Source organism: Argiope bruennichi, chromosome 7, assembly GCF_947563725.1.
Source record: "Argiope bruennichi chromosome 7, qqArgBrue1.1, whole genome shotgun sequence".
NCBI lineage: Eukaryota > Metazoa > Arthropoda > Arachnida > Araneae > Araneidae > Argiope > Argiope bruennichi.
Window position 1 is genome coordinate 35,370,225 of NC_079157.1, and position 17,560 is coordinate 35,387,784.

General features: G+C 26.3%; 1 protein-coding gene across 1 annotated transcript in view; it reads left to right on the top strand.

The window, feature by feature from the left end:
• The window catches only part of LOC129975711 (glutamate-gated chloride channel-like), a 525,971-nt gene that overhangs the window by 46,541 nt on the left and 461,870 nt on the right, over positions 1–17,560 (top strand). Inside the window, exon 2 of the mRNA XM_056088870.1 lies at positions 8,121–8,296. The gene's annotated coding sequence lies outside the window, so the exon portion shown is untranslated. The remainder of the gene's footprint in view (positions 1–8,120; positions 8,297–17,560) is intronic.

Sequence of the window (17,560 nt, forward strand, 5' to 3'; positions counted from 1 at the left end):
TTCTCCTGGGGCATTGTATGTAAAATATAGGAAAGACAAATGCTATCTCAGCAAAGTATGAAAAAAAATTCATGTAAAAGAGGCATTTTGTGTAAAACATGATATATGGTATTATGAGGCATTGTATGTAAAATATAAACATAAATATAGATAAATGCTATTCCAGTAAAATATGAAAAGAAGCATTCATGTGAAAAAGGCATTGTATGCAAAATATATTATAGGTTTTCCTGAGGCATTGTATATAAAATATACGCACAGACAAATACTTCTCCAACAAATTATGAAAAGAAGCATTCATGTAAAAAAGGCATTCTAAGCAAAATTTGTTATAGGTTTTCCTGAGGCATTGTATATAAAATATAGGCAGAGACAAATACTTCTCCAACAAATTATGAAAAGAAGCATTCATGTAAAAAAGGCATTGTATTCAAAATATGTTATAGGTTTTCCTGAGGCATTGTATATAAATTATACGCAGAGACAAATACTTCACCAACAAACTATGAAAAGAAACATTCATATAAAAACGGTATTGTATGTGAAACATGTTATAGGTTTTCCTGAGGCATTGTATGTAAAAAAAATAGTAGTAGACAATGTTACTCTAGCATCGTATGAAGAGAAGGTTTTTATTTGTTATTATTTAAAAGGATGTACTCTACAAAAAATGCGAATATTATTAGAAAAAAATAACAAGAAAAGTGCGATAAAAATAAACAAAATACATAAAAGAAAACAGAAATTATTTCAACAAATTTTATGTCTTTCTTGTTAACGGAAACAAATTTAAATAATTAAATTCAGAAAAGAAATAATTTTATTTTAAATTACATTTTTCTCATATTTTACCTATTTGTCATCTAGTATTGTAAAGAATGCTTAGGGGATTTGCGAAATATTAGTCAATTGGTATTTTCATTAAAAATTATCAGACATTCTATAGATTACTGGATTTCAAAAATTATCGATAATTTCTCCTTAATTATAATGTATATATATATATATATATATATATATATATATATATATATATATATATATATATATAATTGGTATATTCACGCTTCCATGTATGTTCCATTTTAATAATTAATTTAGTTAATATTTTTCTTGAAAAAATAGAACTTTTTAAATAAATATTAGAGCATACATTTGAAATATAACAGGATTACTTTTAATAAAAATTCGGTTATGGAAAGAGTGAAAATTCAATTATTCGTGAACTTCATTACAAAATTAATATTATTTTTTTTAATTCATTTATTGCCAGGAAAGATTTTTCATTTTATTATTATTAATCTCGAGAACCTCTTTATAAAAGCATTAGTAAATTAATTTGTTATATGGATTTAAATATTTGAACTGATTTAGGATTTTATTATATTTGAGATGATGTAGGAACTGATTTAGGACTGATTAGGACCACTTTACGGCTGTCGATTCAATAAAAAGACACAACGCTTGCTAACAAAACAGAACATTAAACTTTATTTTAAAAACAAAAATAGGTATTAAAATTAAAACTCCAAATTTGCACAAACTGGGTCATCGTGGCCTGGTGATAAGATCGCGGCTGCGAAGCCTGAGGGTTTGAGATTCAAGACCCGGTTGATCCTCAGAACCGTCGTGTAAGCGGATATAATGCACATTAAATCAGTAAAGGCCAAAAATCCTAGAGCTGGTGTGGTGTGGAAGTTTGAAGGGGGTGGTGTCAGCTCAGGTGTCGTCCTCGTCATCTAACAGCGGTTCAAAATGATGAGCTCAGTCCTAAAATCGCCAAAATGTTGCTTTAAAATAAGACTTTAATATAACTGAACTAATCTAAATATATGCAAGAATAAAATACCGAATTAAAAAAAAAGTATATAGGGTGTTCGTTACCTTTAGCTGCATTCTATCAAGAAGACTATGAAAATATCACATAGGTGGGACAAAAGTCCTCTGTCAGAACCGACGAAATCTTTGTCTATAATTCATTGAAGATTTGGGAAATAATCGCCTGGAAAGCCTCACTTTTAATAGGACCAGAAAGGTGTATCCAATTTGGCCAAAGTGTCAGATCGATCAGGTGTCTCTACAAGAGCTTGTTATATGAATGAGATTGGCCATGAGAGAATTATTTTCCACCTTTTGCTTGTTATCAGCTTTACATGGCTGAATAAACATATGGATTTGATCTGGCTGAATAAACATATGGATTTGATCTGGCTGAATAAACATATGGATTTGATCTGGCTGAATAAACATATGGATTTGATCTGGCTGAAGATTAGGTAGCAAATAAAAGAGCAGCATAATATTCAATATAGATAATGGTAACGTGGATAAATCACAAAGGCTAACTTACCCTTGCCCTTGTGGTAATTTACTTAACTTACCTTTACCTTTGCATTAGCCTCAACCATTTATTATTTGTCAGTGATGAGCCTCTATATCGTTTACTGATGTTCAGAAATTTAAAACAATGGACAAACAGAATTCTTGGAAAATCGGAAACTATATAAAAAATCATATTATGAATTTTAATAGATAAATATAAATAGCATATGATATTTTGTACTTTAATTAATTAATTATTGCTGTTATTTAAATGAATGAAAAATCGGACATAAATTATGAGTTTTGGATTTACAAGAGGTGTTTAAATGAAAAGGTACGAATCGACACTGTGGGTATAAATAAAGACTCTGTTAAAAGTATAAACCATACGCCTGAGCACACCTGTCCCATTGATTAACGAGCCGAAGGATTCCTTGTTCCCAGAATTCCTGCGCACGTGATGAGACCCAGTCTTTCACAGCGTCCTTGAGTCCGCAGTCAGAGTTGAAGCGCTTCCCTTTCAGGCGTTTTTTCAAAGGGCCAAACACATAAAAATCGCAGGGTGACATGTTTGGGCCATAGAGTGGATAGTCAAGCTGCTCTCACTTGAACTTTGCCAGTTCTGCGTGTGTAACCCTGGAGACGTGTGGACGCGCGTTATCATGGAGCAGAACTACACCCTCCGTGAGTAGTCCCGGTGTTTTGTTCTTGATGGGCCTATGTAATTTTCGGAGTATCTCACGGTACACATCGAGATAATGGTTCTTCTGGGCTTGAGGAATTCATCAAGTCGCGCAATTGGATGACATTCTTTATAAGAGCCTCTGGTCTCTCCTGCGCATGCGGGCGCCCGTGCAAAAGCTCTGATCTATGCCGAAGACTCCAATCGCATCCCTAGATGTCTCGCTACGTTTTCTCATAGTAGTATAGGCAAATATGTTAACGGTTATGTTGTTGCGGCATTTCGTACCTTTTCATTTGAACACCTTTTGTAAAAAGATTAAGATTTGATGCGTTATTTATCAAGGTTATATCTAAGGACACAACAATGAAGATATTTGAATGTTATTAGAATTATATTTCTAACATAATAGAAGCAGTAAAACGAAAAATATATCTTAATTAATTTTTATTTATTTCCCATGTAGTTTTAACTTAGAAATGAAATATTTAATACATATTCTCCTTACTAAATTTCCAAATGTTTTTTTAGAAAATTTCGAAATGTTTTTCATTCTCCTTACTAAATTTCGAAATGTTTGTTCCGAAATGCATCTTCTAAAGTCTTAAAAATGTTTTATGTGTCTCATTCCATGGAAATATTACAAAGCATATCCCGAATAGTTGAATTAAAATACTAAAGAATGAAAACTAAAATCCTCTAGATAGAGTTTTGTTTGTTTCTGTTTTAGAAAAATAATTATAAAGTAGCGCTTAAAAATACTAGGTCTCATATTATTTTATGCAGTTTTGCACTAGAATTTATTACAAAAGAATATTACAAGATTACTGGGATAAAAGACTAATTTCAGAGCAAAATGAGTTTTTGTTATATTTTATATTTAATTCTAATCTCAAAGGAGGTAAGCACGACAAAGAATCGTCTGATTATTCCTCATTCTGTTTCTTACAAAAAATATGCAAAAAAGAATAATTTAAACATTTATCTTTAACTATTTTTATTTTTTATAACCCCTTTAAATCTTTTTAATAACCTAATTTCCATATATATATATATATATATATATATATATATATATATATATATATATATATATATATATATATATATATATATATATATATATATATATATATATATATATATATATATATATATATATATAAATAAAAGCTGTATTCAAGTTTCTTGAGAACAGATATAATTTGTTATTTCTTCTAAAATAATAATACTTCAGTTTTCACCTGATTAGATTAGACTACATTATGTAGATTTGATCTACCTGCATTTAATAGAAACTATAAAATATTTTGTGTTATAATCTTAAGATGGTTTTATAAGTATTTTTTGCTGTTTAAAATTTTTGAAATCTTGCTGTTCTAAAGAATTATCTGAGTATCTCAAATGATCCGGTTTGATACAGTCAAATATCAATGATTGCATTAGATTATAAGAAAAATATATTGATATGTCGTTACCTTTTCTTTTGCCTTTCACAAGGATATATTATAACATCTAATAATCATGATTATTTAATTATGTAGGTATTTTCTAAGGTAATATTAGTATTAAAATTTAAAATTGTAAGCAGTTTTTGCTAAAAAGGTAATTTTTCTGTATTTTAAAGTGAATTCATTCAAAAATAGTTTCAGAGATTAAAAATCCGTTACCGCAAATAACAAGCCATGTACACACATATAGTAAATATAAAAGTTAGGACCTCGATTTTTTTTGTCTTGTGACTATCTTTAAGCCTATTTTTTGCACAGTAGCTTCTGTAAGTAAAGACCCCTGAGCACCCGAGGGCAGGAGTCTGACTTCTAGCATAAATCAAGATAGCACATTCACACAAGTTTCGCACAACCCCTTTTTACAGGGGGGGGGGGCTTATTCAAACACCTCGCAGAGAGAACACAAAGAAGAAAACAATCGTGCCCGAACCAGGACTAGAACCCAGGACACCGGGAAGACGCGCTACCCCTAGGCTAGGAAATATGCTGAAATGCTTAGTCCAAACACCGAAAAGTTCTATATTTACATTCTCCTGCATAATTACAATAATAACAACTGTTGCATAACAGTTGTTATTAATGCGTAATAATAACTGTTTCCATAAAACATCTATTATTTTGTATCTTCCACTTTTTGAGAAATATAAAATTAATTTCATGAAAATTTTTTGAAATAAATAGTAATGAATGAACAGAAATACTTAATTCTGTGAAAAAAAAAACTAATAAAACGTTGGGAATGATAAGTTTCTGATTTCTGAGACTAATATTTCATACTCAAAATATGATAGAATCGCCTCTATAATTTACTAATTCAGAATTGTTTTTTTTTAATATTTATCTATTAAAATTTTATTATTATAGATGGTAAAAATTTTCTTCAAGGTTATTCCAAATATTTTTTTTTAAATTTCAAATTTCACCATTATTAAATCTGTGTTTTTGTTTACTATAATGGTTAAAGACAAGTCAAAATTATTTGTTATATATTTAAATGGAAATGTATCCAAATTTCCGAAGAAAGTGATTTTCTTTAACTATTTTACCTAAACACGACTTGTTTAATGAACTTAGAATATATTGATCGTTCTTTTTTTTTTTTTCAATCATTCCTAGATCGATAGAGTTTTAAAATTTCGTATATTTTGTATTTTCAATTATAATGCTATTACGAAACCGTAATATTACTTCTTTGCGCAGTTATAGTCATAGTAAGGAAGAGAGTTTTACAGATTGCTCTAAAGGATGCGAATGGATGTGGGTGAAAAACGCCTGACATTGGCTACTTTGGCGACAATATGAACATTCTCGAATATGCTGGAATCTTGGCAAAATATCTATTAGGAGATATATAGTTATTATCGAACAATTGATGCCCTAAGTGAGAACTACAAAAATGAAAACGCAAAGATGAGATATAATAGTTGCGTGTATTTTCTTTTAAGAATGCTCATTAAAGGCTTCTAGCTATTATGGCTCTTTATAACCATTTCTTGATTGTGTGTTGTTGATTTCTCTAAATGATGTTTCTTAGTATGTAGCGTTGTTTTGCTGCTTGACTTTTCCTGTTTTCTTGAAAAATAAAGCAACACTTAGAAGTTATCGTACTTAGAGGAATTTTCACCATAAGTTTACCAGACACATTTTCAGTAACAATGCAACCAATATATTTAGAATTTATAATCAGTTTATCATAAATTAAACTGAATTTCGATTCCTTATGAATGGAATTTGAATTTGAGAAATAAGATCTCTCAATATTCAAAAAAAGAAAATAATTAAAATGAAATGTGAAACGCATAGAATATTAAAGAGTATTTCCAAAGACAGTTTTCAATTAAATGCATTTAAATTTATGGGATGCATTGCATGGGATAAAATCCCTTATTTCGCTAGGACGCAACTGCTTTAATGAATAGATCAACTTATTCTCCTGAGGGCAGAACTCAAATTTTACAATATATAAAGTGAAATCTCTTATGCATTATCCTAAAAATTATTTTATTTTGAGGATAATACATAAGAGATTCTTAATTTTTATATATTCGACCATTATTAATCTGAAGAAAAAGTAATAAAAATACTTACAATTCCTTCCTTTTTTTGATGCTCAAGTTTTATGATGCTCATTATATTTTGTAAAATTTTATTTTATATTTCTGCAAATCAAATCTAAAAATTATCATCCAAATTAACCAACCAATCAACATTTATTAAACCAACATTTATTTTATTATTATAATTATAATCTTATATTTTGTAAAATTTCATTCTTTATCTCTCCACATCTACTCTAATCTTATATATCTTACCCCTCGCTACAAATAATTAGCAAACCAACATATATTTTTCATCCAAAATAATAAAAAAACCCAACATCTATTAGCCACATCTATTTTATTATTATAACTATCATCTTATATTTTGTAAAATTTCGTTCATTATCTTTCCACTTTTACTCTAATCTTATAAATATTACCTCTCGCTTCAAATAATTAGTAAAGCAACATATATTTTTCATGCAAAACAACAAAAAAAAACCAACATCTATTAAACCCACATCTATTTTATTATTATAACTATCATCTTATATTTTGTAAAATTTCGTTCATTATCTTTCCACTTTTACTCTAATCTTATAAATCTTACCTCTCGCTTCCAATAACTAGCAACCAACATATATTTTTCATGCAAAACAACCAAAAAAAAACCAACAACTATTAAACCCACACCTATTTTATTATTATAACTATCATCTTATGTTTTGTAAAATTTTGTTCTTTATCTCTCCACCTTTACTCTAATCTTATATATCGTACTTCCCGCTTCAAATAATTAGTAAACCAACATATATTTTCCCTCCAAAACAACCAAGAAAACCAATATCTATGAAATCTATATCTATTTTATTATTATAACTATCATCATATATTTTGTAAAATTTTTTTCTTTATCTCTCCACCTTTACTCTAATCTTATATATCTTACCTCTCGCTTGAAATAATTAGTAAATCAACATATATTTATCATCCAAATCAACCAAACAACCAACATCTATTTTATTATAACCATAATTTTACATTTTAATAAGAAAATAATAATTTTAGTAAGATTCTTTTTATTTCACCACCTTTTCTCTAGTTTTATATATCATACCACTTGCTTCAAATAATTAGTAATTTAACATATATGCCATGAACGTTGAAGTTTGACATTTAGAAAGTCTTAGCTCTTAATTTACATAAAATAACAATAATTCTGTAATTTTTTTTCGCCTTGACAAACAGTTTTGAATATTAAATGAAATTTGTTCCCAATCACTATATATTTATCTATTTGCTATTTAAAAAAATCCTGTTATTAATTTCATATATAATTGATTAATGTATAATTCACAAGCAATTTACATGAACAATTAATGACTCTTTAATAAATAATCCGAATCATTATTTCACCTGGAATATCAAATACCATCCCTGTAAACTGTTCAAATTAATCTTGTTTAAAGTCTTTAGTTTTTTCGCTCATCTGAAAAAAAAAAGAATGAAAAGTGTATTTCTCCTTTCTCCTACAAAGCCTAATTAATTCCTTTTTTGAATTTTCAGCGGTACATTTCGCGGAGCTCTGAAACCATCTAAGACGCTGGCACCGCAGCGCAAGTAACACAGATCTTAAGAAATAAATTATTGACAGAATTCTTCAGCTAGAAGGGTAGAAACAATTAATTACAGAGCGTAACAAGGTCTGAAAATTTATCACATGTCCGAAAACGTCTTTTAAGGTAAGCTCTCTGAAAAGTTTCTTTATTTTTATTTTTCCATTTTTTTTTAATTTAAATTTTCTCTTTCCATATTCATTCTCTAAATACTTATTCTATTAAAAATCTTTTCGTTTTATTTCACTTTGAATAGATTTTATTAAGAATGCTATTTATTATTTTCGATCTCACGTGTCCATGATTAAATCAAAATGTAATTATATTAAACTATTTAATGTTAAGGCCTTTTGCGTTGTTTTTAAATCAATTCCTAAATCAAATATTTCTCGCATAAAAATCTTGAAATGTATCATATTTTATTTTCTGATTCTCTAAATATTTCATTTAAGAGATATTAGTAGATTTTATACGCTCATCTAAAGAAATAATTATGTATTTTAATGACCAGTTCATATTGATAAAAATGACAGTTGTCATTTATTGATAGTAAATAATGAAAGGCAATTGGACGAGCTCGTTCGAAATACAAAGAAATATATATATATATATATATATATATATATATATATATATATATATATATATATATATATATATATATATATATATATATATATATATATATATATATATATATATCTTCAAAAATAGAAAATAACAAATAACTAGTGACAGTAAATAACGAAAAGCATTTTGCAAATTTGTTCGAAATGCAGAGGAATATTTTTTGATGTATTATTTATAGTAAATAACTGCAATAAATAACGAATGATAATAAATAACAAAATGCGATTGCGCAAATTTGTTTGAAATAAAAAGGAATATTTTGTTTGTATTATTATGGGTACATGAGCAGTCGTGAAGAGAATATAAAAAAAAATTATTTTAAATAATTAAACCAAATTTTGCATTTCTTAAAAAATTATTTCTAATATTTTCCACAAGTCCATCTTTTTTTAAATTTGCTACCAGATGTTTTCTTTTCATAGCTGTAGAATATATGCAGCTTTAATCATGAATTTGGTGACATTGTTTTTACTCTTACCTTCCCCACGCACACACACATACATACATACATACATACATATATATATATATATATATATATATATATATATATATATATATATATATATATATATATATATATATATATATATATATATATATATATATATATATATATATATAACTATTTTTAAACAATTGGCACTAATTGTGAAAATTTTCTTAAAAAGAATCTTTCATTTTTCACCAATAATAACATATTGGGTAGGAAATAAATACTTAAATTTTACATCCTTTAAAGGAACATATTAATATTGTACAGGCAAAGAAATCAAGCATGGTCAAACGCTAAGCAGATCTTCCGGAAAATAATTCTCTTTTTCCCCCAGGGATGTTTTGGCCATCGTTGCTAGGAGATGCTCTGACTGGCATTCAAAATAGGACAGCCTTCAGATCTTGCTTGAATCACAAATGCAAAAAAATAAAATGTTTGACCTTTTAATTAAATCTGTAGTTTTATCTAGAACAAAGTGTGGTGAATATATGAAAAATTCTTTGAGAATTGGTAACTAATATCTCTTCTACAATAGTCTGGGACTTATTAAAATTTTCCCCCCTAAAATTGCGAATAACATTTCACAGATTTTCTTATCCTCATGAATTTTACATTCATAATTATTATGTCATAAATATGCGTCATTTTATACTTCAGTTTTCAGGAAACTGAGTTATGGGATCACATTTATATTCTGAATAATCTCTTAATGGCTTATTAAATTAAAAATAATGTTTCATGTAGAAAATGATAAATTCCGAATTCGAAAACGTTCATATCATGTATGTGTATTATGCTGAAAAATTTGTAAGAACATTTTATTCTTGCACTAACAATCTAATTGCAAATAAAAATAAGAAAAAATAATATCGGTATTTATAAAATCGTGTAATGTGATGATTATTATATTCTACATTATCTCTTAATTGTTTATAAAATTAAAAATATTGAAGCACATAGAAAAAATATAATTTCAATAATCGAAAATTAAGTATATATATTATGTTGAAAAATATAAAAGATTCTTTTATATTTTCCTTAACACTCTAGTTTTAAAAAAAATCAGAAAAAATAAAATCAGTATTCCGGAAGATTGTATAATGTGATGGTTATTATTTTCTGCACTACATCTTAATGGTTTATCGAACTAAAAAGAAGGTGTACAAAAAAAATAATTTCAATAATCAGAGCTTTCCTTTTGAATATATAAAATATGTTGACAAATATGAAAGAATCTTTTATATTCACACTAGTTTTATATTCAATCTAGTTTAAAATAGGATCAGAAAAATTAAATTCAGTATTTAGGAAATCATGTAATGAGATGATTATTATTTTCTGAAATATATCTTAATGGTTTATAAAATTAAAAAGAAGGGTGCACATAGAAAAATATCATTTAAATAATCAAAACTTTTCTTTCGAGTATGTGAAATATGTTGAAAAATATGAAATAATCATTTATATTTACACTAACAATTTAGTTTCAAAAGAATCCGAAAATTAAAATCAGAATTCAGGAGATCGTATAATGCGATGATTGTTATTTTCTAGATTATCTCTTAATGGTTTATAAAATTAAAAATAATGGTGCTCATAGAAAAAGATAATTTTAATAATCAACAGTTTTCTTCAAAAGTTTCAATAGTCAAAATAAACTTTCCGTTCAAGTATATATATATATATATATATATATATATATATATATATATATATTATGTTAAAAAATATAAAAAAATCATTTATACTTGCACTAACAATCTAGTTTAAAACAGAATCAGAAAAATTAAAATCACAATTCAGAAAATTTTGTAATGTGATGATTATTATTTTCTGCACTAACTCTTAAGTATTTATTAATTTAAAAATATTGGTGTAGATAAAAAAAAAAGACAATTTCAGTAATCAAAAACTTTTCTTCCATGTATATGTAATTTAATTGTTAAAAAAAATTGTAAGAGATTTTTTTCTGTATTTATAGAAGAAAACAAGTATAAAATGGAATTAAATATAAAAAACGATATTGTGTTGTAAAATATAAAATCATCTTTCAATTTTAACTTATTTATTTTACATAAAACTTTCATTTTGAAAACACTTAAATACCTTCTTTCTGAAAATCATTTTTACACCAGTACATCTTAAAATTTTACATATAATATCCTTTTTTGCTTTTACTTTTACTTACTCGTATACGAAATGTAGAAAGAAAAGTGCTATAATAGCAAAAAAGTTTCTTAATTTAATTAGTATTTAATTTGTGTTAGTTTCTTAATTTAGTTAGTATTCAGTTTCTTAATTAGTATTTAGATAGTTGTTGGTAATATTTATATATTTTTTCCACGCTGAATTGTCTTGTCGTTAGTTTTGTTTTGAAATAATTAAATTATTAAGAGATATTATTTTTATACAAGATTTTTATCAAATTATTAAGCTTGCAGCTAAGTTCTGAAGTGGACTAAGCACTAATTGTAAGCATCATAACGAAAATCTGCTTTGTTTTCTATTCTTCAAGCCATTTTTTTTAAATGGTCACGTCCTATACTAATGTATGAGCAAATTATCCATTTTTTTTTCTTGAATTTTAGATAATTCACGATTTTTCTACTCTCTCTCTCTTTTTCTCTCTCTGTGAAGAATATGTTTGCAAATATGTAATTCTTCAAATAATATTGTTCACTACGATGGTATGAATAATAATTTAAGGGGTCAGTGGCTTCTATTAAGCATTTTTGCGAATGTTTCACTTAAAGTGATGAATTATCTTTTAAGTATATGTATCAAAATATAAATAAGTCAAATTTATTTTTAAAAAAATTGAAACGAAATATTATTTTTAAAAAAAATAAAAGTTGAATATTTATTTTGTAATTTCAAAATATTCTAAACAATTTAATTTTTTTTTTCTATTTTTTCCATATTATTCAATGTAAATTTATTTAGTGTAAAACTGTGATAATTTTGTAATTCCAATTAAATGCTAATTTTTTACAAATATTTTTATCCAAACTTACTGAATTTTCCTAATTTTTTTGCTTTTTACTATCTAAAAACCTCGAAATATAAAGCGCATACCTTATTTTCTTTTAATGTTTAATAGAACTCTTAATTATTAATTTTATTTAATTTCTTCAAAAATTAAGACAGAACGTTTCAAAGATATTAAATCTAATTACAATATCATTTTGAGGAAAGTAATTAAAACATGGTTTTTTTTTTAAATTTTGGCTCTTGAAATAATCATTTTATTGAACAATGCATCTTATAATATTATTTTAGTTGAATATAAACATATTTCAGTGGGTAAACGATAAAAATAAAATTTCATGTTTATGTCGATTTTTGCTTATTTCAAATTCCACTGTCCTCTTAATTGTAATTTTTGAATTACACAACAAATGAATTAATTGCTGAATTCTACAGTTTACTATATTAGAACTGTTTTCTTTATGAAGTAATTTCAGTGTTAAATAACAATTCAATACGAATATATTCCTCCTTTCACTTCGAAACTTAACTGTTTTTGTTTACAGTCGGATAAATTTCACATCGGAAAACTTCCACATCCGCCAATAAAACTTCTTTCAATATATGGTTAAGTGTGATTCACATTAACAATTAATTGATGAGTTTCGAAACAAATTCGAAATAATGTGGCAACACAACAATACTTATTTAAATTAAATGATTCCTTCTTGATAGCAAACGATTTATTTGGAATTTTAAATTCTAAGTTCCTGTTTCTATGAAATGAACGAATGGATATAATGATAGTTATCACGTTAATTTCTAGCTTGAATAATTTAACGCTGCTAACTATTATCGAAATCGTATTGTATCTCTAACACGTAAATTTTCAAACTAGATAGCGCTCTTATGCTTACAATGTCTCTTTTAACTTGTGCTCCATTGCTGTTATTAATCACGTTCGTTCTCTTAGAACAATATTGAGAAAAGATTTGGAAATTACTTCAACTCAACGATAAGAATATTTATTAAGAACTTGAAGTGAAATCGCTGCTTTAATATTGATTAAATAGAATGTTAATACTATCGCTAAAAGACATTCTGTTGTATGTACAAGTATTATGGAAATTGATTTTGTTTCAGTAGGTAACATTATACCATAAGATATGTCTTCGAAATTCATTTTGGTTGAATGAATTAAATAATATTTATTTGGTTAAGTAGTGGAAAAGATATTTAAATTACCTTTATAATGTATTATTTTTCATTCAAATTGCATTGTTATTCTCCAACTTCTGTAAAGAGTATAGACCTAATTAATTCATTTTGCAAATTAGAAATAGTTGGAAAATAAGTTTATTTGTAATTTGATTCCATTTTCTATGGCAAATATTTGTTAGGAATGTAACAATAACTCTTCTTTATTTGAAATAGTATTGTTATAACTGATTAGAATAGTTTGAGATGATTTTTAGAGCAGAATAAGACTTAAAAGATATTTTATTTCCGATCAATAAAAGAAAAAAAAATATGCAATTTGAATTAAAGTAATCATTAATCCCATCAAAGAATAATGTAATTATTGAGTTTATTTTTTGGATTACTTTTAATGGGTTCTGATGTGTATTAAATAAAATATATTATAAATGAGAAAGTAGAATGAAAAAGAATCATTAAATTATTATTTTCTTTTTTTAAATTCAAACAAATCCACCCTAAATTCAATATATTTGTTGTAGTAATTTAATGACGATTTAAAAGCCCATTCCTCGTCTCATTGGGCAATTGTTTTGTTCTGTTGTGTATTTAATAAATTTTAACACTGTCTCCAAAGTACGCATTAATATATTTTATATGTTCATAATAATATTAAAATAACAGTCATATAATTTAATATCAAATTTTCGTCACTAAAAATAGTTTCTAAGTGATACATGAGAGTAATACTGTATATAATTCTATATATAGTATTAATTATATTATATTCCATTAAAAATAGCTTCTAAGTGATAAATTAGAGTAATACTATATATAATTCTATATATAGCCGTTATTATTATTATTTATTTATTTATTTTAAAAAACAAATACAATTAAAACATAAAATATAAATGGATGCCTGATCATGTCATAAATATCAGATGATTTCCCCATCACATTTCACCTTCACATCAGATGATTTCACCTTCACACAAATGCAAAGAATTTAGGCCACGAAATGCTTTAAGACAATCGATAAACATTTACTGATATTTTTTGTCTAATTTAACAAGTTCTTTTAAGACAGAAGAATGTACTAAACAATGTGTTTTTTAGATGGAACATTCTTTTCTTTCTTTCTTTTTTTTTGTGAATTTTTTTATCAATCGATTTTTTTTCTGAGCAGAAAAAAAAAATCGTTTGCAAAAAAAAAAAAAAAGAAAAAAGAAAAAAAAAAAAACATTTTATTTACTTAAAAAAGTCACTATAAACTTAACTCATCAGTTGATAGAATTCTGTGAAATATCTACCGTGATTTGCGTTAATTTAATCATAGAATGTTTTTGTTTCAGTAATTCAACATACTTTTTTTTATTCTCTAAAGAATGACGTTATCATAGGATTTAATTTAACAATTGCATATAACTCACGGTTCATGTAGCAGGATTATTGCAATCGTGCCTTAAATTCTTTCACAACAAACTTTTGTATAGTCAAATTCTTGAAATAATATCTTAGCAATAATGTACTTAGCAGAAGATAATAAAATATTTGTTTCCACATTTATTTAAATCAGTTATTTATTTTTGGCTAACTTCATTCTCACTTTCTTGCTTGAATTTGTTTTATTTTTCTTTTGTGTTCCACTGTTAGTCTGTCCTGTGATGCTAGAAATTTGTAAAATATTTGTTTTGCATTAAATGGACCGTGGAATTCATTTTCAATTATTTATTCACTATTGTTCTCTTTCGAAAATATTTGCAAGATTCTTTATTGTTTACACAATGGTGCCAGAAGTTTGAAAAATATGTATTTTAATATTTGTTTCGAAACATTTTTATTTTCATTTGTTTGATTAATTCCTTTTCTGTTGAAAATTCTTTGATCAATGGATTCATATTTACATGATTGTACCAAGATCAATATTCATGAATATAATTAGACACGCAGTGTTTAGAAAGCTGATGTCTGGTCATTGATCGATGCTATTTATGGTAGAACGCATATTCTTTCAAAATTAATGTAAAAAGAATATCATTTCAAAATTTCAAATACTTCTCAAAAATGCTAATTTTTTAGAGTTGCACATTTGGCGAAAGGCATATAGATTGTTGCGAAAATAAATAGAGAGACTTTTAACCATGATTTTCAGAATGTCTTCGTAAAATTTTACAAAGCAAATGAGACATGTCATGATATTTGTTAAATATTTAATATTCCCTTTAAAAATTAATTAATTTTCCATAAAATATATTCTGACAATAATACTTATTTTAATGCAGTATTCACTAAGATTTCATTCTTTTCTAAACAGTATAAAATGTTGTACAACTTGTATATCATTTTGTATATTGCAAAATTTTAAAAACCTTGTTTTTCAGTATTGTTTTGAAATATTAAAACGATATTGTATCACAATCTGAAGCTAAATTTTTAAATATATATATAATTTTTATAAATATTTTTAAAATATATATAATTTTAATTGCCTACAAATTATTTAATTCAATTATTGTTTTCAAATATTGAAACAATATTGTGTCACTATCTGAAACAATATTTGTAACAATATTTTATATTATTTTTAATTGCGTATAAAATATAAGAAAAGAGAAGAATTTTTGTCGGGGACAGAAAATAAATCAAGCTGAGCTCCTTATATAAATATAATTCATAAGTGATTCAATTTTTGACCCTGAGATCTTCTGAAAGAGAGAATGTCTGCGCCGGACAGTGTCGTTAATGTAAAAAGAGCAAATTACAGTCTCGCGGATGAGGGTTTTGGGTATCGTATGATAGTACACAAATCCGAAAATGTATTTTGAACAACTGTTATTTGGCCGAATAAAAACAAAACAAAATGGACAAATTTCAGTAGCCCTATCTTACATAAGATTTCATAATTAAGTGCGATTTTGTGTTATCGCATTTATTTGCGTGTTGAAGTACAGACTGACAGGCGATCAACTCATTGACTCATTTGTTTCAAAACCTGATACAAATCTTTAATCTGTGAGCTAAATTTTATTTTTTTAGGTCTTTGTATCTTACATTTATCTCGTTTCCTTGATTTGGGATTGACAGATAAGAGCCTGCAAATTGATTTTGGTCAAATTATTTTTTAAATAGACGATTTTTTTCTAAAGACAACATATTATATTTCTTCAGTATATTTCAAAAGGTTTTCGAATTATAAGGTTCAGAGATACAAACATAACTCAAAAAATGGGAGATTAGGAAACTGAAAATTCTGAAATGTGTAATTTTGTAGAAATCTTAAGTTCAATTTCTTTTTTTTACGGTTACAATACTTTCTCTTTGTATATATTGCTTAGGAAGTAAAATATAAATGATTTTTTTTTCTAAAATTGGCATGATATAAATGTTTAAAAAATGAGGCATATACTCCTCAGAGACATTTTAAATTGTCTATAAAAAAGTCTTTAAATCCTTTAATTCTTTAATTATTCCATAAATGCAGTTTACAGCATGCTTTACAAATCACAGCATGTAAAAAAATGGATGAAACCTATAATAAATTTACTAAACCGAACAAAACAGCAGATGGTTAATTTTCACTCAAGAAAGTCTCTCAAGTAGGCATTACAAATACATGTGTGAAAATTCGCCGAGCGGAAGTGGTTTAGCGCTTTCTTTATTTTTTCAAAAGTAGTATGTCATAATCGATTTGCTTCTTATATAAAATGACGGAGCATGGTTTTGCGATGGTCAATTTCAAACTTATCTTAACATCTCTTTTAGTAATCGTGGCTTCCATGTTTCAGATATACTAGTAGACTAAGTGCTATATTTCAAGTTATTTCTTCATGAAAGAAATGCAAATGCCTCAAGAAAATATATATATTCGTAATAAATAAGTTGATTTCTCTTAGTTCTATTGCAAATTTTGAAGCATACAACTGATCCACTACCGCATATTGATAAAGTCAGGAAATTGGTGGAGAGAGGAGGGGGGGGGGACAGTTTCGAAATCCACTTATGATTCTTCGTTTATGCCTGTTTGATGCATTTTAATTCTGACTTCGTATGACAAACGGTTTTCTTGCTGATCTGTAAGGTTCCTTGAAGAGATCGAT